This window comes from Antedon mediterranea, chromosome 9, assembly GCF_964355755.1.
Source record: "Antedon mediterranea chromosome 9, ecAntMedi1.1, whole genome shotgun sequence".
NCBI classification, from domain to species: Eukaryota; Metazoa; Echinodermata; class Crinoidea; order Comatulida; family Antedonidae; genus Antedon; species Antedon mediterranea.
This window is the reverse complement of record NC_092678.1, coordinates 22,827,612-22,850,618: the sequence shown is the minus strand read 5'-3', so window position 1 is coordinate 22,850,618 and position 23,007 is coordinate 22,827,612.

Genomic DNA, 23,007 nt, shown 5'->3' with positions numbered 1-23,007 from the left:
AACGCCATAAACATAAAATACATCTGTTGAAGAGAAAATGCAAATGAGCTTACTCAAGCGTGAACACAGCAATATAGGTGGCAGCCAACTCACATTACGAATGAAATTTGGATATAAATTGTGTAGTATTTAACATTTTCCAAAATTAAATTCTCAAATTACTATTTCAGATATTTATTGATTTAAAATTGTATTAACTTGTACAATTTGGTAAATACAATGTTGGTCATTTATTCACAACACACACTGGAAAAGTGTGCCGTACTCCTTCCGCTCAAAATAAAGACTGCTACAACTCGGTCAGATTTAAATTTAATTAGGCCTACAGAACACTGGGAAACATCGGTGATAAGGCGAAGTATATATTATATTAAAAATGTGTATAATTAAAATGCAATGTTGTAAATGAAAATTCGTGATACTATTTTATAATAAGAAATTCCAACTTTCTTAAATGAAATGATTCACTGTGAGCATAATGTGTACAGAAAACTAAGCAACAAAATATCGAATTTTATTTTCAATTATTTATTCTGTTATTGAGATGATATAACTAGAGTTTGAAATGAAGATTCTATAATTGTTATGTAATTAATATACAGCAAAATAATGTCATCAAGTTTACATTTGGGGAAAGAACAGTTTAGCGTTATTGAATAAATTGAGATAAATAAATAGTAAATACATATACATTATAGAGTAGTTCACAGTTGGTGTAAATAACAGGGTTTTTTTCAGCGACACTGCTAAAATGTTCAGGAGTAGTTTTAAATCTATTTTATTTTTTTCTATTCAAATTAAGAAGTGGTGGGAAATATAGAAATTTATATATAAAATGTTGCAAATATTATTATTATTATGATGATCAATTTAGGAATACTACAAACTAAAACGGTTAATTCCACAAAGAGAAACTACAACAAATGTGTATTCGATTTAGAAGTTAATATTAATTTACAAGTAATATTCAAATTCTTTTTATACAACGGCCTTTTAGATTTTAAATGAATTGGTTTATCGAAAATGTCAATAAAGTAAACACGATTATAACTGAATTTCTGTTATGCGCTTATTCGTATTTTATGCACCATTGACTATATTGTTTTATTTTCGATTTATGACACTGGGTAAATGCCATCAGAGTTACGAACAACGCAAAGGTGGACGGTCTCATATTATTTCAGAAAAACATACGGGATAAAACATACCGTGAGCATCTGTATAAACTTTTAATTAATATTAACTTTACATTATACTAAATATATAGTAATAATTTAGTTTAATAAATGTGCCTGTATAGATTCTTTAGGCTGTGTTTCAGATTTTGGACTAATAATGCATTGTGCATAGAAATATAGGCGTATACTGTGTACTGTTAGGGGAAACCAGGCCTACAATTGTATTAATCGTATTATTATTAATCATTAAGTAATATAAAATTATCATTTTAAAATTAAAGTTTCTTATGTTTAAATGTTTTAGCTTGTCTTAGATGATTATTCATGGTTCTTGCTTTCGTAATTAGACCTATATGGTCATTTTTTAGTCATATTTTTTTTACTAATAATTTTTTTTTCAGATTCAAAATGGACGATAAATACCAAATGTTTCTACAAAACCTTAGCAAACACTATGCTGGCACTGAAGTTCGGAAGTTAAGAATGCTTCTATGTGGTATTATACCTATTGGCGGTCTAGATCAGTCAGCCATGGGCCTATTTAATACTCTTAATTGCTATCGATTTATCTCAAAAACTGATGTGAGGTTGTTGTTGGACATTGCTGAAGTAACTAATCAGAAATCAGCGACAAATTGTACAACAGAATACAAGAATACTGTTAAATGCAGTAATAACACACCAGGGACAATAATAACCAACTACCGCAGAGCACTGTTTACAACGCTTACTAACGTAGACAAAAACGACCTAAGGAATGTGATTGATTTCTACAAACTGCGTGCCTTCAACTACGACAACATTTGGGATGTTGTATATCACATTGAGAAAGACGGAAAACTAAATTCACAACAAGAAATTGAAACATTTGCAAAACTACTAAACAATGTGGCACAGCATATTCTACTAGGTATGCCTACCACATCTCGATAGAGAGCTTCTTTTGTATTTTCTCATTAAATTTGTTTTAGAAATCATGCAAATGATGTCTTGAGAGTATTTCCTCTGACAACCATGGAGTAAAACTAAATGCGAAAACTAAATTATATCAAAGACCATGCCATTTATTTGAATATAATTTCAAAATAACAAAGATATTAATAAAAATAATACTGTATATTTCAATTTTAGTAACAATTTGGTGAAGTTTAAACTTTTATCTTATTTCTTTTGTGCATATTACACCTTAATTACAGCTAAACCCTATCAGTCTACATTGATACCGGCTTCAGCAACAACAATGGCAGGTATGTATCAGAGTAGCCAGTGACAGAACAACTATTCAGAAAGGGGTTAAAATGCGATGTTTTGTAGTACAAAATATTAATACATAAATAATTGAGGATTATGTAGGTATTATCAAAGATATATTGTCTTCTAAAAAAAATAATTTTTGTTATTGAATATGCCATTTTAATGTTACATAATAGTTATTCACTTTGACCAAAAATTATTTCCCTGAAAAAAACTGTAACTTACAGCAAAAGAAGTGTGTCAAAATGGTTTTTTGTTTTTTTAATTTGACTGTATATTAATATTTTACCTTTTTATAAGTGAAAGCATAATTTTTCTTCTATGTAAGTGAATAACTTAATTAAAACTGCAAAATTACCTATTCAAAGTCTGATTTTATATATTATTATTATATATATATTATATAGGCCTATATATTTTCATGATTGTGGGGGACGATACATCTTTAGCCGAAGTACACAGTATTATTTAACTAAAATTACAGACTTCGAAGAATTTTTTGAAATACACCCACCAAGCCCACGTTTACAGGGTCTAATGACTACGTTAGGAGGATGAGAAGAAGAGGGCGTCAGGTTTTCTCGAAGTAATCGTCACGCTTTGTTAATTACCGTCCCGACGGATGCGAACGCTCCCTTTTATAAATAAGTAATAAGAATAGTATAGTAATGATTGGTACAGTAGTGAGTGGTTTTGGGTAAATGACGTTCCGTTATTAGTGCTTCTTGAATTGATTACACATTGTAATTTTATTTCACCATACAGTGTCAACTCTGGGTAACCGGAAATCTAAATCTAAAACTACACGTACCGGTAAGCAATTAACAACCTGCCAAAATGTGTTTTATAATGAATGGAAAATAACAAGATAGATAAGAAATAGAAGGCGTCTTTTAGTTTACAATTCATGTGTACATCATGTACTTGTAACTTTATAAATAAAGTAAAGAAATATAAGGCCTAAACTTCAACATTTTTCTTTGTTACAGTGCCGATGGCCATTGCATTCATTGTCGTCATCTTAGCTGTCATACTCGCATACACATTTTCACACCCCACATTAACAAAAGGTAATAACATTTATTAATACAGACAGAACTTTTTGAAATTGTATTTTATAGGTTCATTGTAGACTGTTTGCCAGATTTAAATTCCGGAAAAATCGTCTTTTGTGTCTATTATACTTTTTATAAGTTGAATTGAATTACTAAATGCCTTCATTTCAGATGAGCATATTATAAGAAACTTCATAACAGCAAAACAGAGAAAAAAATTCCAAGACCCAAATATAAGACCACCTACATGGAGAGAAGATCAAGAGTATGACATTTCACAGATGTTCACAGATCCAGTACTGAATATAGAAAAAAGAAAAGTCGACGCATCATTACAAGAATTATTGGATATTATAAAGTCTAAAGACTCCTGTAAAGTATTAATGGTAGGAAATGGTGGAATTGGTAAGACAACCTTGCTTCAATATTTATCTTATAAGTGGGCGACCAATTCCGATGATACGTTTGCTGGTAAAATATTATTTCTTGTTAACGTAAGAGACATCAAGAAAGGTCGAACAATCATAGATATTATCGTTGATTCAGTTAAGCTGAAGACATTTCGTAAAGAATCTGATATGTATGTAAATAAAACTATTATAAGAACTTTTATTGAGAAATACGACAACGATTTAGTTCTTCTGATAGATGGATTAGATGAGTTAACATATGGGGTAGACATTCCACTGATATTAAAAAGAGAAGAATTGGAAGACAGTACAGTTATTCTGACTTCACGGCCGGGTTTTACTGAAAGCTTATATAAACATTTTGATGTATATGTAAAAGTAGACGGATTCTGCACAGAAAACATAAAACCATATATAAATAGATATTTCAATTTTGTAAACAACTCTAATCTGGGCCAGTTATTGATTAACGAATTCAAACTTGATTCAGTGAAAAATAATTGGGGTGGTGATCACAAAAATGTATTTGAACTGTTTTCATCCCCATTTTTATTACTTAAAATGTGTGTTATATGGCAACACGAACAAATAATTCCAAAAGATTTTCAACATTTTTTGAAAGAAATCTTCCGTTCCATTTTAAATCAGTACATTAACAGAAGTAATAAGCAAAAACGGATATCAAACTTTGACAAAATTTCCACTGACTATAAAAATGCAATTATAATATTAGGAAAAATAAGTTACATTGGTTTACAAAGAAATAAACTTCATTTTTCTAAAATACAATTACTTGAACTAGTAAGAAATGAAACTTTAGTTGATTTATCGTTGAAATTAGGATTTGTTTACAAAGATGACCCTACTGTTCAGGATGAATTTGTGGAAACATACAGATGTCCACATAAGTTATTGTCAGAAGCTCTGGCCGGGTTTTACTTGTCTAACAAAATGGAGACTTTAACATCTTTGGAATACGAGAAGTTAAGGACGAGCGGGTATTTACAAATGATAACAGTTTTCACTATCAGTTTTCTGGGTCCTAATGCAGACAAATTAATGAAACACTGGTTGGTAAATAGGCTATCAAATTATTATTCTTTTTTAGATTATTTTAAACGTGTAAATAACGAGCACGAAGAAAAGGTATTGAAATCATTGGATAAACACATGTCATCTGAAATGAAAATAGATGTTGAAAATTTCAGATTTTCTTTAAACACAAATTACCGCGGTTTGCACTTATTCCAACAAATGAAATTGTTTGCAGATGACATTACAAACAAGGGAGAAAGAGAAATATCTGAAACTATGATATCAATCATAGAAGAATCAAACATTGAGTCACCTGATAATGTATGTAGGTTAGTAGCACACGTTGAAATCTTATTACGATATCTGTATCCAAGTCGAAACAGTAGGTGTATGATACGATTACTTCATAAATGGGGTGATAAAGCTCTTAAAATCCTCTCAGAAGAATGGAAAAAATACCGTTTTGGTGATGAAGTATATACATTTCAGTGGTCCATTGATGACTTCAAATATAATACTACTATTGACTCACAGATTTGCAAACTAATTCAAAACTTCCATAATCTAAAACATCTGGACATACATCATATGGGTTATAATATAGTTGGTTCACATATTAACACAATGTTAGAAGAATGTGAACATAGTAAAGCTTTGGTTGAATTGAAGACTTTTAAGCTAATGATCTACTCACCAGCGTTTATAAATGGGTCTTTATTAGGTCGTATATTAAACACTTCTAAAGATTTAAAAGATTTCAGTGTGCATTCTGACTTATCAAGCAAACAAATAGTTGACATGTTTAATAAAGTAGATATAAACTATCTAAAGTCCAAAAAAAATATTATCAAGTTACAAGGAAATGATCTTTCAGATATTGATACCGAATTACTTGGAAACATTATCAATTTAACAGAGGCACGGCATTGCCATCGAAGCCAAACTTGGGGTAATTATAATATGTCATCTAAACAATTAAACGATATTTTAATATCACCTAGTCGTTACAGATTTAGATGGAATAATCTTTTTTTGGATGGGATTGACCTATCATCGATCAATGGAAGTACACTAGCTAATATATTGATTATATTTCCAAACTTAAGATGTCTTTCTATGAATAATTGTAATTTAACAGGTATTATTGTTAATGACATGCTAAGTGAATGTTATAAAAATAATATAATAATCAAAAGTGACCTGATATCTATCAATAGAAATGACGTCGGAAATGTTTACTGTAGGCCTACATCAATAATTCCAACATTTGTTTTAAGAGATGAAGAGAATCACAAAACATTAGAAATAGAAGAGTTTAACTATCTAAGTTGGTATATAGAAACTAATAAACCTATGTTTAAAGCGCATTTACTTTGTCTTTTAAATTTTTTGATTATAGGTTTAATACATTTATTAGTTAAAGCTGCATCTTCTTATTTTCTTCTATTCTTACGAAGATACATTTGGAAGGATCTAAATGTCCCTACTATAATCCAGGACCTCTTCTACTATTGCCTACTTCCCTACTACGTCTTCATATTTAGTGCATTCCACAGTATTTTTTTTTTACAGACGGACGAGACATTTTTGAGAATATAACGAGACATATCTTAAAAATAAAAAAAAATACAAGATTCAAAGTAGAATAAATGTATACATATATGGCCAATGTTAATTATGAAAGTCAAAAAAAGAAAAAAGACTGTATACAAAAAATTGAAAATTGTATGCGTCACGGATGGGACGGCAAATGGACATGACTTTTAAGAAGGTTTACGTATTGTAATATTTCTCCTCATTTAAAAGAGATTTTAAAATTTGTTTTGTATAATTATGTTGCCAGATAGTTGTTTTAGATAACTGAATGTTAATTATAAAAATTTAACTGCAAATTTATTAATAAATATGATTTACAGTATATGTCGTTACGGACGGGACATTTCTAACGTCGCGGACAAGACACTTTTGTCCACGTTAAAAAATTGTTTTGCTATTAAAAAAATAAAAAAATAAGTTTTTACATCAATGTAATCTTTTATTTCCAAATCAAAATATAATTCAACCTTTGAAACACTGTTTAAAAGTTTATGTCAAGTGAAAATATTAAAATTCATAAATATGAAATATTATTTATAAAATTAATTATTCGAAGAGTTATAATAGAAGCAATATTGTTAAATGTTATCAAAATATTTATTTACACTAATATAAAAGCTATGCTTGGCATATTACACAACAGTTCAAGATAGTAACACATTTAAGGCGAATCTTTAAAAATTGGCGTTGGCGTTTGACGTCTGAATTTGTTAGTGGAACCAAGTTGCATCTAAAATTTTCTTCTATCCTTGCTTGGATTTAATATCACTGTAGGCCTATTTCTATTTAAATTAAATCTTAATTATTTAGTATCTGATTTACAAAAAAAAGGTTCTTGGTTGCAAATTCACAAAGAATGAAATCTACAAAGTGATGACCGCACCAAATACTCCCATTCATACTGGTCATGTTGTTTTGGATTTTGGTATTGTTCTTTTGTGGATTGTTATTTTAAACACAGACCGGATTAATAAACAAAAGTTAAGACCTTTGTACAGTACTTACCAGCCTACAGTACAAAACACTTTTTAATTCTTAAAATAATGCAATCCCGTCCATAAAAAAAATGCACCATCCGTAACATTCAATAATTTTTTATAGTAATGTTTTTTTTAAATACATAATACAAGTTTTAAAAAACTTGTTTAATTCCGAAATAAAAAGATGAATGAAATCTATTGAAATTAAATATCCTTAGCAGTTGAAAATTAAGATTTAAAATTAAGAATTAAATAACTATTGTGGAACCATTACTTCAACAAACACAAGTGAGGAAAAAAACCCACTCGAAATGTCTAAGAAGTAACAATTATGAACTTTGAAATGCAAGTATTAAATTTATAAACAATTTAATAAAATACTTGATTGAACTTGAACTACAATATATTTATGGGGAAATGTTAACAAGATGCATGGTTTTATGAAATGAAAAGGATTTAAATGTATGTCCCGTTCTTAACAAAAATGCCTGTCCCGTTCCTACGAAAAATGTCATCAATATATTTTTGAATATGATATTTTCAGCAAAAGTTTCAAAATATTTGTATATAATGTATTGCATATAGTTTTCAAAATGAGAAAACAAAATATTAAATTGTGGTATCAATACTTGTAACTGAAATGTAAAAAACACTATAAAACTACTATTAAAATGTCGCGGATGGGACAATTATTGAAATATATATATGAAATTTAATAAACAAAATATGTATTATAAAATGCCTGACTATGTGCAATAGGAACATAGAGTAGCTATATCTGGTAAAAAAATGTTTACAAGATTCATGGTTTGTGAAATAATTAGGATTTAAATGATATGTCCCGTCCGTAACAAAAATGTCCCGTCTGTAACAATATATTTTTGAAATATGATATTTTCATCAAAATATAAAATTTAAAAAAAATGTGTTCATAATATAATGAGATATAGTGCTCAGGAGGAGAAAATGAATTATCAAGATTTTTGCATCATTACTTTTAAAATAAATGTAAAAAAAACCGCCTACATCGTCGCGGACGGGACATTTATGAATTTGAAATGCATGTATGAAATTAATATAAAAAAAAACAAAATTGTAATTAAATACTTGATTATGTATTATTGATACATAAAGTAACTATATATGTTGAAAAAATAGTAATAAGATGCATAGTCTATGAAATAAATAGGATTAAAAATGTCCACGTCAAATATGTTTTTTTCATATTTAATATTTAACTAAAAAATAAATAGAAAAATAAAAAAAAATGTTATTATAAACTTCAATATGTGTCTATTTTGAGAAATGGCCAAGGGTTACATCAAAATCAGTAAATGAAATGTTTAAGCCCATGGACCAAATACTGTGGAATGCCCCATATATAGAATCCACTGTGCATAAAGCCGTTTGTTTACCTGTCCTGACGGATGACAACTAAGACATTTATTTATTTGTCATCCGTCAGGTCATGTATTGTATGATTCTACTGTAGGCCTACATAGCAACTACCTGCTCTGACGGATGACAAAGAAATGTATTATTTGCCATCCGTCAGGGCAGGTAATTTATGATTCCATTGTACATAGTTATCTGCTCTGACGGATGACAAATAAGAAATGTATTATTTGCCATCCGTCAGGGCAGGTAATTTATGATGCCATTGTACATAGTTACCTGCTCTAACGGATGACAAATAATAAATTTATTATTTGTCAGGACAGGTGTACACAGCCGCTAACGGATGAAATTACGATATATGATGACGTAGTAGATATTTAGGTATGCCTAGAAGAAATCTTGGATTGGAGCAGGGAGATTTTGATACTTCCGATACATTTCGCTTTTTCTATTATTAATTTTAACCTTTCATATTGTCTTGTTTCATAACATTTATTTACTACTCTGATATAAAAGATAATAACGTACAAAGCAAAGACTCTGAGGTAAGAGTATGAATGCAGATGCCCTTGAAGATGAAAAAAAAAACATCTTGTGGTGGGCGAGCCTTAACAAAAAATGAAAAGAAAAAGAATAAATGAATAAATTAGAAAAACTGTATGGTAAAAGACAAGTGAGGTCAATTCATGACCATGGCTAGTATTTAGAAAAGAAACAATTTTTTTAATGGGTAGGTCTTGTTTTCTTCCTGTGATTCATCACTAATTTTTGTGATTTTGTATCTATTTTAAATATAGGCTATGTATAAAACAAACCCAATAAATAAATAAATTATTATTATTATTGTTATTTATTATATTAATAGTAGCCTACTTCATCATATATACGTCGAGTAAAAAAGTTAAATGAAAAAATTATGATACTGTAATCAGATTTTTTTTTAATGTTTAAATAAAGGTGATTCAAATGAAGCTGTTATACAGTTACTTGGTTGAACATTTTCAAACTACAGCATTGAAATGGCGTGCTTGACAATGGTTTTATGATGATTCTTCGTTTTTAGTAAGTTATAAATATAACCACACTGTTTTCATTGGTATCCAGTATGATAAGTAGTATAAAGTCCCATTTGTACTACAACGATAATGATCGACGTAAACTAGAAAATATACATGAAACAAAAAAAATTATCCTAGAATTATAAGATAACCATTTATGCTGTGTTTGATACAAATATAATATTTTCACAATCAAATGACGTCATGATTAGCTAGTACAAAAATATCGTGACGATACAACAACGGTTATATTTTTCTTATTGATCATTATGTCATTTGATTGGATTAAAGATGGTTATCATATAGTTCCAGAATGTAAACTTTTTTAATATATTTTTGTTTTATATAAGAAAACTCTATATTTATCTATTTATCGTCGATCATTGTCGGGCCTTAATATTTTTTATTTTAATTTATAATATCGATTATATAAACGGAGGATACATTTTATTGGTTTTTATTAATCGTTTTAAAAATTATAAATTAGTTTGATGAGTGTGTATTTTCTTTTTTTTTTGGGGTATAATATAACTTGATCAAATTACATTTGACTCGATTTATTGTACAATTTTGTTTATTACGCATTTTTTCCGTATGTAAATATGCGATGCGGACATCATGCATATTCAATAAGGTAGTGATATGAATATTCATGTTACACGCATTACCGACTACAAGGAAGAACACTATAAGAATGCGTCTAGTATTAACAGGCCCTACTGTACTTTACTCGTACGTACTCGTACGTAACCACTGCACTACTAAAATGTGGCTAGGCCTAATAGTTCTACATTAACAAGAATATAAGTTAATGCAAGCTTACCCCGTATTCACTCCTTGAGTCCTGGCTTGAAAAATGTCCGGCCTAGATTTCTTTAAAAAAACATCCGCACAATATAGCAATAGTAAACACATCTCAGACACGTGGGCTGGAACTCCATAAACATAACATACATCTGGTGAAGAAAGAATGCAAATGAGCTTACTCATGCGTGAACACATCAATATAGGTGGCAGCACACTCACTTTAGACGACGAAAGAAGTATTTGGACATAAATTGTGTTGCCTACTTTTATCGTATTCGAAGTTTTCCAAAATAAAATTCTTAAATGTCAACGGTGACAGTATATTTCAGATATTTATTGTTTTAATAATTAATCAGAACTTGTACAATTTGTTAAATAAAATCGTTTATTCTCAACACAAACTGAAATGTGTCGTATTCTTCTGGAAATAAACACTGCTACACTAATCGGTCAGAATAAAAAGAATTTCAAAATCGAAGAACATTTGGGAAATATCAGTGATAAGGCGAAGTATAGGCATTATATTAAAAGTCTGTATAAACTCAAATGTAGTGTTGTAAATGAAAATCTGTGATACAATTTTATAAGAAGAAATTCAACAACTTTATGTCAATGGCGAAATTTATTTTAAATCCTTTATTCTGTTAATGAGATGATATAACTAGAGCTTGAAAAGAAGATTCTATAATTGTTATTTAATTAATATACAGCAAAATAATGTCATCAAGTGACTAACTTTGGGGAAAGAACAGTTTAGCGTTATTGAATAAATTGAGATAAATAAATAGTAAATACATATACATTATAGAGTAGTTCACAGTTGGTGTAAATAACAGGGTTTCTTTTATAATAGCATAATTCGAATATAAAAATCAGATGACGTCAGTTTGCATCATAGACCAACATTTTTTTTAAATACGATGGTGGATAATAGGCCTACTGTCAGTGGTATAGGCCTACAGTGGATAATAGCCCTATAGTGGTATAGGCCTATAGTGGATAATAGGCCTATAGTGGTATAGGCCTATAGTGGATAATAGGCCTATAGTGGTATGGGCCTAACTAAAGAACGCCAAATGGTACACTGAATGTCGTTATATTTCACAATTCATATTATTGGTTTTATCATTTCTAAGATTCTCCTATAACAGTAGTCCTAATTACATATAATTGAAAATAACAATACAGAATACGTAATAAATGAAAATGATAATTTTATGTATTAGTCTACTGCCCTCAACAGGCAGTTTGTTGGCATTTCATTGTAAGATAATGATTATTATATTTCTTTAAACGAAATCACGTTACAAACAAACGTCAAAAACAGCATACGCGGGAGAAAAATAGTTTAGTTAGTTAGTTATAAATAGACCTAGAACACGAAGTTTTCAATGCCGAAAAGAAGTACAATGATTGATTAAAATATTCCACCTAAAATGTTATACTATGATCGATTCCATAAGTTGCAAAACTAAATGCAAAGCTAAAACCGACATAGCATAGAGCAAGCGTATATTTAGTTATACTATGTATGATTCAGTGAACCGGTACATTTAATGAAAAACGATCAATTCTACTGAACACAAGGATGTCGAGATTCTGTATAGTTTTAAATGTTTAATCAACCTCATCATATATCCAAAGTAGTAATACCAAAATACTAATATGGTTACAATTATATACTCATTTAAATGAATGAATATAATACTGTATATATGTGTAAAACCGGACTATAAATTCCTCATTCCATACCTATTTTTTGATACGATATTACTATAAGGCTTTTGATCAGGTTGTTGGTATTCATTAATTGTGACGTGGCTGTGTCGCTTCAATGAAATATAATAATACAGAATTAATATACTGTTAACAAAAGTACTTGTCGACAATATGTTACCGACTATTCTTACAATTTATCTAGTTAGATACGTACATTAATAGGTCTACACCACCAATGTTAAGTTATCGTTACTTTACTGAGTTTTAGATGTCAACTGTGAGATTCAGTCTACTGCACAGGAACAATTTTGCAACTAGTCTTTTGTCAAAATACTATATATACTATATTGAATATAAGCAACCGCCACCTTTGTTCACCAGAAAACATGGAAGGAACAGAAACAGGTAAAATATACTAAACATAAGTAAAAAACGAGATCCCGGTCTCAATAATTTACATTTAAATCAATTAGATGTTTATTCCATTTGTGAAAATGGACATTATATAGTGATTAAGGCGAGTGGCGCCAAATTTGGCATGAGACTTCTTTTGACCTACAAATTGATTTTTGCCTAGAAGCCAGCCAATCAGTTTTCGATCTTCCAAAATGGCGGCCAAAATCCAAAATGACTGCCTGTATTGAATTATCATATATCTCTGACTATAAAGTCACAAATAGACAAACAATGTACTGAATCATTTCATTTCATTTCATTCATTTTATTCATCAAAAAAACATAAAAATCATAAAACATGTCAAAGATAAAATGCATAAAAGATGAAAAGGATCAACAACAAAAGCTAAAAGCTTGTACAAGGTTGAAAACCTAAAAAAACTAACAGCTAAAACTATAAAAGGATATATACAATATATTAACATATAAAAATAAAATAACAATGACATCGGCAGAAATTAAGATTTGTACTTATTAATTAGATTCAACTTATACAATTTTTTAAAAACATTGATGGTGAATCAAGAATATATGTGGTCAGTAAAACCGATTCAGGAACACTTTTGTCCTGTTGTGTGCAGTTGTTAAATAGTTATGAGCCATTATATACTAAATAAAGTCATTGACCCTTGACCTTGTATATCTGACCAATGGAATTATTAAAAAGTTGCAAAAGTTGTATTTATTTTTGTGACTCCTAATGACACTACATTTATCCTTTTAAACCCAGGGGTTGAGGAGTTATAAGACATCAAATGTTACATAAAAGTCACTGACCTTTGACCTTAAATATCTCGCTAACACAATAAAAGTCTGCACATTTTTGTTGTTAATTATTCACACCTTAAGATAATAATATTAGAATTGTTAATGTTATTTAGGATACATGTCACATCCTGTACTACTCCGTGTGGTTGTTTTCTGTTGCAGTTGTTCATTATCATAATATAAATATTAGAAATAAAATAACACAATGATATGTATTTTTACTCTCACAGCTTTAACAGACGATCAATTCATACAGTTGAAAAGTACTGTGGCAAATTGGTTTGACCAATTTTGCCAAATCAAGATGATTAAAGTGTTGTACGAAGATTTGGTGCCAGATAAAGGTAAACTAGAGAACGCGTCGTCAATGATGTACTTGTTAAACTTGTTGTATACTTATCAAGGACTGAATCACAACAATCCCACTCTTATATATGATACCATTAGTGTAACAAAACAAGATGGACTCTGGGACCGAATACACATAATAGCAGGATTAGAAATGTTACAACCAACAGAAGAGAGAATGTTGGAATTTAATGAACACAGACAGAAGATAATGCGGCTAGGCAATGCTATGACAGATAGAGATACAACAAAGATAAGTGAGATGTATGAAGAAACAATGTTTAAACATTATGAAGATAGCTGGAGTTTGATCATAGATCTTGAACGAAACAAGATTCTCTCGGAAGAAAACATGAAGGAATTCATTAAGATGTTAAAAAGAAATAGACTCAACCATTTAATCAATTCTGTTGATGTGAATAACAGTAAGTAATCCAGAATATGGCAATTAATCTATCAATTTTTCATTCCATTATAATCAACCAATCAACCTTTAACTGACTATGTGTTTATATCGTTACATGATTTAAAAGTGCTCGTATGCTTCACTTTGGTGTTCAAAATAACAAATTATTCACAATAAATTTAGAGTCAACACAGTATACTATTAGTGGTTGTGTTAAATATATTTATGAGATTTTGAAATTTATTTAGGCTTTATTGGTTATCCGCTCTTGGCGGATAACCTCTTGTTATTGTCAGGATCTTTTTTTTTTTTTTTTTTTTCTATGTTATTCTTCTTTCTTTCCCAAAATTTTGTGTCACGTGTATCTCAAATTCTGATCAACATTACATCGTATAACTTTGTCAGAAGATTTACCTCTATCTGTAGAAGTGCAGGACAGCTGGTTTTTTTACTTTAGAGTCGCGCAGCGTAAGCTACGCGCGATTTTATGAATTTCGCGTATTTAACATAGACTAAAAAGCAAAAGTCATTTTGTAATGACACTTAGTGAACATTTAAGTCATATCAAGGGCAAACTTTCTATGGATTAAAAATGGCATGTTTGACATAAAGTTACGCGCGCACGCGCGTTTAAAATTTCAAATTGCGAAAAATTCATTTCTAATCAACTTTCTACGCGTTTCAGGTCATTTTGAGCATTTCAAAAATTCCCACGCGTGCGCATATTTTTTACGCGCGCGTGCGCACGTAGCGCAAAAACATCTTTTTTTTGCTTGATTTTTGTTTTTTCAGCCTTTTCTAGTACATTTACCAATTTTCAATCAATTTCGACTTAAAATCACGTCATACGAGCACGTAGAATTGAACAGTTTGCGCGCGTTTTTGAAGAAAAAGTTCAAAAATTCGTCAAAATTATGCCTTTTTTAAAACAGTCATAGATTCTAAACTCCGAGGTGAAAATATTTAAAATTTCAGATTCTGGAAGTAGATGAGTTGTTTTTCTCGAATCATGCATTGATATGGCTAACCAGACATTGTGACGTCATCGTATGGCCACCCGAATATAAAATATAGGATTTTTTTCTCTTTCGTCATAGCTCGTCAATTTAATAGAGCGCATCTCTACTTATCCTTATTCCATTTCACTCAATTTTTTTATATTGTCTAGATCAATCAATTACCTTTCGCATGATCCACCATTTTAAAAATTGTGATGACGTCATCATGTTCAAATGCGTCAATAACTTTGGTCACTTATTTTCACCTATTCTGCACTGTATGTAGTACGTATACAGTATATAGTGTTATACCGTATATACTTAGACGCGACGCAACATAGAGAGCGCACTAACATTTTTCAATGCCATAATCGTTTTATTTTTTTGCGCGCACTATTCTAACGTATGACGTGCACGTGGCTTTTGCACTGCGGATAACCTAACTCGTCCGTAGTGACGAGTTCAAATCTAGTTTTAATTGTATTTACTAGTAATACTAGACAGAAATCATTAGCAAATCCAGTGAATACCAAACATTGGGGTGCACGGGTGCAAGAGAGGGAAAAGGGTTTGATGAGATTCTATTTTCTGAGATTGAACATTCAAATATTATGTAACTACAAATACTGTAAGATAGATGTATGAGACACAATACAACGTGAGCTACTCATGCAACATTCATTATCATATAATGTAATGATGATATTGAACTGTAGGTGGCGCAAACCATTACAAAATAAATCCAATGGTCATAACCACTCCATCATCTTTGATAAACGACAAATGGACTTACTGTACCATAACAATCCTTTCAATTTATTTAGTTCACCTAACGTTATTTAATCTGCAATATCAATAGGCCTACTCAATGCAGAGCAAATAAAATAATTGTGAAGGGTCTCGTTGTGTTACTAAACACAATGAATTCCTAGCGCTATGGTTCATTGGAAAATGGAAGAAATAAGTTCAAACCAATAAGAATGGAATAGAATATCACTAAATCTGCACATTTCCTAACAAAATCGGCATATTAAATTAAAATAATTATTATAATATTTGTAGGCCTACGTTAACATAACTATTAAACTACATTATATTATGACGCTGTTACTCATGTATCATACGGTTCTAGGACACCTACCCCCTAGACAGTTACCCCCCGGATGTTTACCACCCGGACAACTACCCCCTTAGGACAACTACCCCCTTAGGACAACTACCCCCTTAGGACAACTACCCCCCGGACAACTACCCCCCGGACAACTACGCCCCGGACAACTACCCCCCGGACAACTACCCCCCCGGAAAACTACCCCCCGGACAACTACCCCCTTAGGACAACTACCCCCTTAGGATAACAACCCCCCGGACAACTACCCTCCGGACAACCACCCCCTTAGGACAACCACCCCCTTAGGACAACTACCCCCTTAGGATAACTACCCCCGGGTCAACTACCCCCGGGTCAACTACCCCCCGGTCAACTACCCCCCGGTCAACTACCCCCCGGTCAACTAACCCCCTCCCCCATCCAAAAGTAGACAAATATATAGGACCGGTTTCTGTAAAAATGAAATCATCTGTTTTTAACGGTTGTTTCGAAACTAGAGAGACCCGAGACCAGAGACCTGACACGAGACCCAATACGAAAAGGGAGACCTATGGTCTCCCTTTTCGTATATTTGGGTCTCCCATTTTGTATATTTGGGTCTCCCTTTCGTATAACTGGGTCTCCCTTTCGTATAACTGGGTCTCCCTTTTCGTATATTTAGGTCTCCCTTTTCGTATATTAGGGTCTCCCTTTTCGTATAGTGGGGTCTCCCTTTTCGTATAGTGGGGTCTCCCTTTTCGTACGTGGGACTCCCTTTTCGTATATTTAGGTCTCCCTTTTCGTATTGGGTCTCTGGTCTCGGGTCTCTAGTTTCGAAACACCCGTTTTTAACCGATTATTCTGTTTAACAGCACGCAAGAAGACCCTAGATGTGCTAGATTTAAAGTACCGTATTTATTGAAAAAACGGCCTGGGCTGTTTATTGTTTAGGTCGTTTTTAGGTGGACATTTATTGGAAGAAAGTTGTTTATTCAATGGGAGGGGGTATAATCTAATGGAAATAGACGCCGATTATTCCATATGATGTTTCATGGGAGTGACATGGTCACCGTTTATTTGAGGGGAATTTATTTAAAGATCGACGTTTATTCGGTGAGTGAACATTGAGGTCAAATATCAAAAGTGATATTATTCTTCAAGTGTACAAAAATACATATATGACAAATTTGAGACAAAAATTAATTCTTTTAAGACCAGTGGTTATCGAAGCATTGTCCTGACGCAAAAATTATTATTATTATTAGCGAACCCAGTCTTTACAGTAAATACAGGGAGTACTATATAATACGTTCGACTATCCTATGATCATGTGTGACAATCTTCAGTTTATACTAGGCTATATTTATGTTCAATCTTTTACTTTTGTTTACAATAATGAATAGTAATTCGTCAAAGTAACGAATTAAAATATAGTTATTAATTCCTATTATACACTGTTGCAGAGTCAGGTTGTTGAATGGTCTGAGTGGTTAGGGTGTTCTAAAGGGATAGTTTTCTGGGTGGTAATTGTCCGGGGGTAATTGTCCGGGGGGTAATTGTTCCTAGGGGGTAATTGTCCGGGGGGTAGTTGTCCGGGGGGTAGTTGTCCTAAGGGGGTAGTTGTCCTAAGGGGGTAGTTGTCCGGGGGGTATTTGTCCGGGGGTAGTTGTCCTAAAGGGGTAGTTGTCCTAAAGAGGTAGTTGTCCTAAGGGGGTAGTGGTCCAGGTGGTGGTTGTCCGAGGGGTAGTTGTCCGGGGGGTAAATGTCCAGGGGGTGAATATCCGGATACGGTATCATACATTACATTGTTATTATTTATCGATCTATAAAACTGCTTGAGATATATAGATAGAGACGGTACAAAATGACGAAAGACGAATATGGTGGCGGACTGTCTTACTAACAAAGTAGGGCCTATTAAACATACGCTATAAAACAACCCGTAAGCATTAGGCCCTACTTCCATTAAACATTTTAAAATTTCTGTTATATTAGACTGATAGGTATAATAATAGTAAGAGTAATACTGTAATACAAAATAGATGAAGTCTAACGCTTCTTAGGATTTAATACTTATTTACAACTAGGCATAGTAGACTGTTATATATGCACTTTATACGGTTCTAAAAATAGTGCCACTACACATTTTTAGTCGCGTGGAAGCGACTCTATAGTTCACTATGTCGGTCGGTCGGTCGGTCTGTCGGTCTGTCGGTCCGGTATCACTATGCGTTTTATCGCTTTCTGACCTTATCTTGATATCAGTTTAATCTAGCTAGGTCAATTTTTCACAGTATATTCCTATGGCCAGGAATCGATGTGGTTATGTTTTCTTGATGTTTCATCCTACCTAATAATGAGTTTATGACACCCCATGTTTTCTTTATATTACTCTTGTGCTTTTCAAATTCATTTTTGTAATAAGTAGTATACTGACCGAAATTACTGAACATGTTTAAAAATGTTGAAATGTTTAAAAACATTTATATTTTTTTAATTTACACGTGCGTGGCCTGTCACTTTTGACGTGCTTGTATAACGTAATTTCGAGTTGAAAAGTAAGTCAAGAAAACAGAAATCGGGCAAGAAGAGTGCGCAATAACATTTAACGCGCAGTGCGCGCGCAAAAATCTGCGCACTCATGGCAATTTTGTAAACGCTTAAAATTGCCTGAAACGTACTCTTATTTCATCGAAAATAAATTTTGAAAATTTTAAGCGCGCTTACGCATGCGTTACATGCGCTACGCACGTAATTGTATTGCCATATGATGATTTATGCCCTGAAATTTATGAGTACCAAATTTTATTTAATTGTGATTCATGGTTGTTAAGATATGATTACAAACGTGATTTCGTTAAATCGTGCGTAGACCGCGTAATTTTTTATTGCGCACCGTGAAAACATAACCACATCGATTCCTGGCCATAAGGAATATTCTGTGAAAAATTGACTTAGCTAGATTAAACTGATATCAAGATAAGGTCATAAAGCGATAAAACGCATAGTGATACCGGACCGACAGACAGACAGACAGACAGACCGACAGACAGACCGACAGACAGACCGACAGACAGACCGACAGACAGACCGACAGACAGACCGACAGACAGACAGACAGACAGACCGACCGACATAGTGAACTATAGAGTCGCTTCCACGCGACTAAAAATATAAATGTTTTTAAACATTTCAACATTTTTAAACATGTTTAGTAATTTCGGTCAGTATAGTTCACTATGTCGGTCGGTCGGTCTGTCTGTCGGTCTGTCTGTCGGTCCGGTATCACTATGCATTGTAGCACGCGACTTAATGGCTGTTGGCCTTGTTTTTACTCCTATCAAGTTAAGGCAGAAATCATGAATAATTATTGAGATTAATTATGGCATAAATTAGGACAATATAGGGGGCGCTAGACAGTTTGCATCATCATAATTACAGTGGATAATTTATATTAATATTGATTTAACCTATTATAATAATAATGTTACGATTTATCCCGTCTTATCCCGTTTATTTTGCCTCGAAAGTGTAGATTTATCTATACAAATATTACCAGATGTCTAGCTCCGCTGGCAATCAGTTGATACGGATGTTGTGTATGGTAGTCACTAAACTAATAATTCAGATTATTTTTAACTGTATCTATGGAATGCCAAAGAATGTTTAATGCATTCCCCTTTTTTCGTTTTTTTATGTGATAACATCTTATGATTATGATTATAAAGTATCAATATGAGGAATTACAACTATAATATTAACTACACGTAACAAATACAGAAGGGCCACGTTAATAAGTACCGCACAGGCGGCTTAAGTCACCCTTTTTGTCAAGACACACAACATCGAATAAACTATATAAATAATGTATGGATATTGAAAAAAACGAACAATGTTTCTTTAAAAAACATAAATAAACACATTAAAGATGCTAGGAATAAATGAACTCGAATTCTGTTGGTATGGTGTGTACAGGAAGTAATCTAATCACGGTCACGTTAAATAATCGTCTTTTCATGGCCAATATATTTAGTACATATCGTATTTTATTTTGTTTTCGATTTTCAATATTTAAACAATCTTGTTTTACATTATGGGATGGTTTTGTTTATATATTTATTGAAAATCGTGCAAGCAGAAGAGGTGTTATAGGCTTTTATTTATAATTATAATTTTTTTTAAATGTGATGCTGTATCATTGTCCATTATTTTTTTTAAACTATAGTTTGTGTAGGCCTATAAAGATAAACACACAAACATTGCTGTAATGTTTACCGTACCACTCTACAGTTGAGTAATTTTTGTATATTAGGGAGTTTTTGCAACCTTACGAATACGATAACGAAAACGGCGGATACGTCACACATTTGTGAAACTTTTGAGCTGATCCCCATTTCATATTCGTAAAGCGTGTGCGTGTTGACGAATATCACCAGTCATATTCGTAACTACAAAACGAGTATAGTTTTTGATCTATTTTGCACATTTTGCATTTGAATAAAGTAATTTACTAAAATGCCAGGTCAATTTTGATAAATAGCAGTTTTTAAAGTCCTCACTCGCTTTGATGTTACGCTAGGCTTAGGCAGCCAAGCACCAAGCGACACGTACCAGCGCTTCGCTCAAATTTACCAGTCATATTTTGGACGGCGCCCTCAATATTTCGTTGCCATGTGAAACAGATTTTAACTGGCTTACGAAAAACGAATACGTGTGCGTTTTTGTTATCGTATTCGTAAGATTGCGAAAACTCCCTATTTATGATGGTCTTTAACTTGTCTTTTACTTAAATGTCAATAACTCATTTGCAAAGTTTAAAGGCCCATTCACATTCAATCGTTATCGTCCTAGTGTAAATGGGCCTTAAACAAACTTATACTTCGGCACTAGAACCAGCGCCGGTACCGGTACAGGATATACGACAGGAGGTGTCGCATCCTTTTATTTAACTTAAAATGTCAATATGTCACGGAGATGTTTTGTTTATACTAATACATATGAATAGGCCTACATACTTCAGCAGCGGATCAAGTACTGGGACACGCAGGCAGTTTAAGTTACGCATTTGTCAAGACACACAATATCACTCAAACCATATAGGCCTAAATAGTGTATGGATATTGAACAACACTAACAAATGTTTCTTTAAAAAACATAAATAAATTAATTAAAGATGCTAGGAATAAATTAACTCGAATTATGTTGGGATGGTGTGAAGTAACCTAATCACGGTAACGTTAAATAATCGTCTCTTCATCGCCAATATATTTAGTTAGTTATTTTGTTTTCGATTTTCAATATTTAAACAATCTTGTTTTACATTATTGGATGGTTTTGTTTATATATTTATTGAAAATCGTGCAAGCAGAAGAGAGGTGTTATAGGCTTTTATTTTTAATTACAATTTTTAAAAAAACGTGATGCTGTATCATTGTCCATCATTTTCAAACTATAGTTTGTGTAGGCTACCGGCGCTGTTTCTAGTGCCGAAGTATAAGTATGTTTGTTTAAGGCCCATTTACACTAAGACGATAACGATTGAATGTGAATGGGCCTCATTGAAAATGAGTTATTGACATTTAAGTAAAAGACCATCACCTAAGCAGGGCCTATACAATGTTGAAAAGGTTACTCGATCACCCATGTATAAATATACAAAAATTACTCAACTGTAGAGTGGTACGGTAAACATACAGCAATGTTTGTGTGTTTATCTTTATAGGCGATAAAGGATATACGACAGGAGGTGTCGCATCCTTTTATTTAACTTAAAATGTCAATATGTCACGGAGATGTTTTGTTTATACTAATACATATGAATACATACTTCAGCAGCAGATCAAGTACCGGGACAAGCACCGGGACAAGCACCGGCACAAGCACCGGCACAAGCACCGGCACAAGCACCGGCACAAGCACCGGCACAAGCACCGGCACAAGCACCGGCACAAGCACCGGCACAAGCACCGGCACAAGCACCGGCACAAGCACCGGCACAAGCACCGGCACAAGCACCGGCACAAGCACCGGCACAAGCACCGGCACAAGCACCGGCACAAGCACCGGCACAAGCACCGGCACAAGCACCGGCACAAGTACCGGCACAAGCACCGGCACAAGCACCGGCACAAGCACCGGTATTCAATAAAAGAGGTAAATAAATTAATGTCATGCTTTCTGCATTGCTTACGAACTCAGTCTGATCAAGGCCAGTATATAAGGCATTTTGGGACACAAGTAACATAAAAAAAAATTATTTTTCAGTGTCATAGACAATATTAGCCAATATTTTGAATTAGCACCTACTAAATATTATGTTTTTATTAACTTATTTAACAATATTTGAGTATTATTCCTGTTTATAATCATAATGAAGAAAGAATTGATTATACAGTATTTTGGTTGTGACAAAGATTATGGTTTGGAATATTTACAGTTTATTGAAATTATA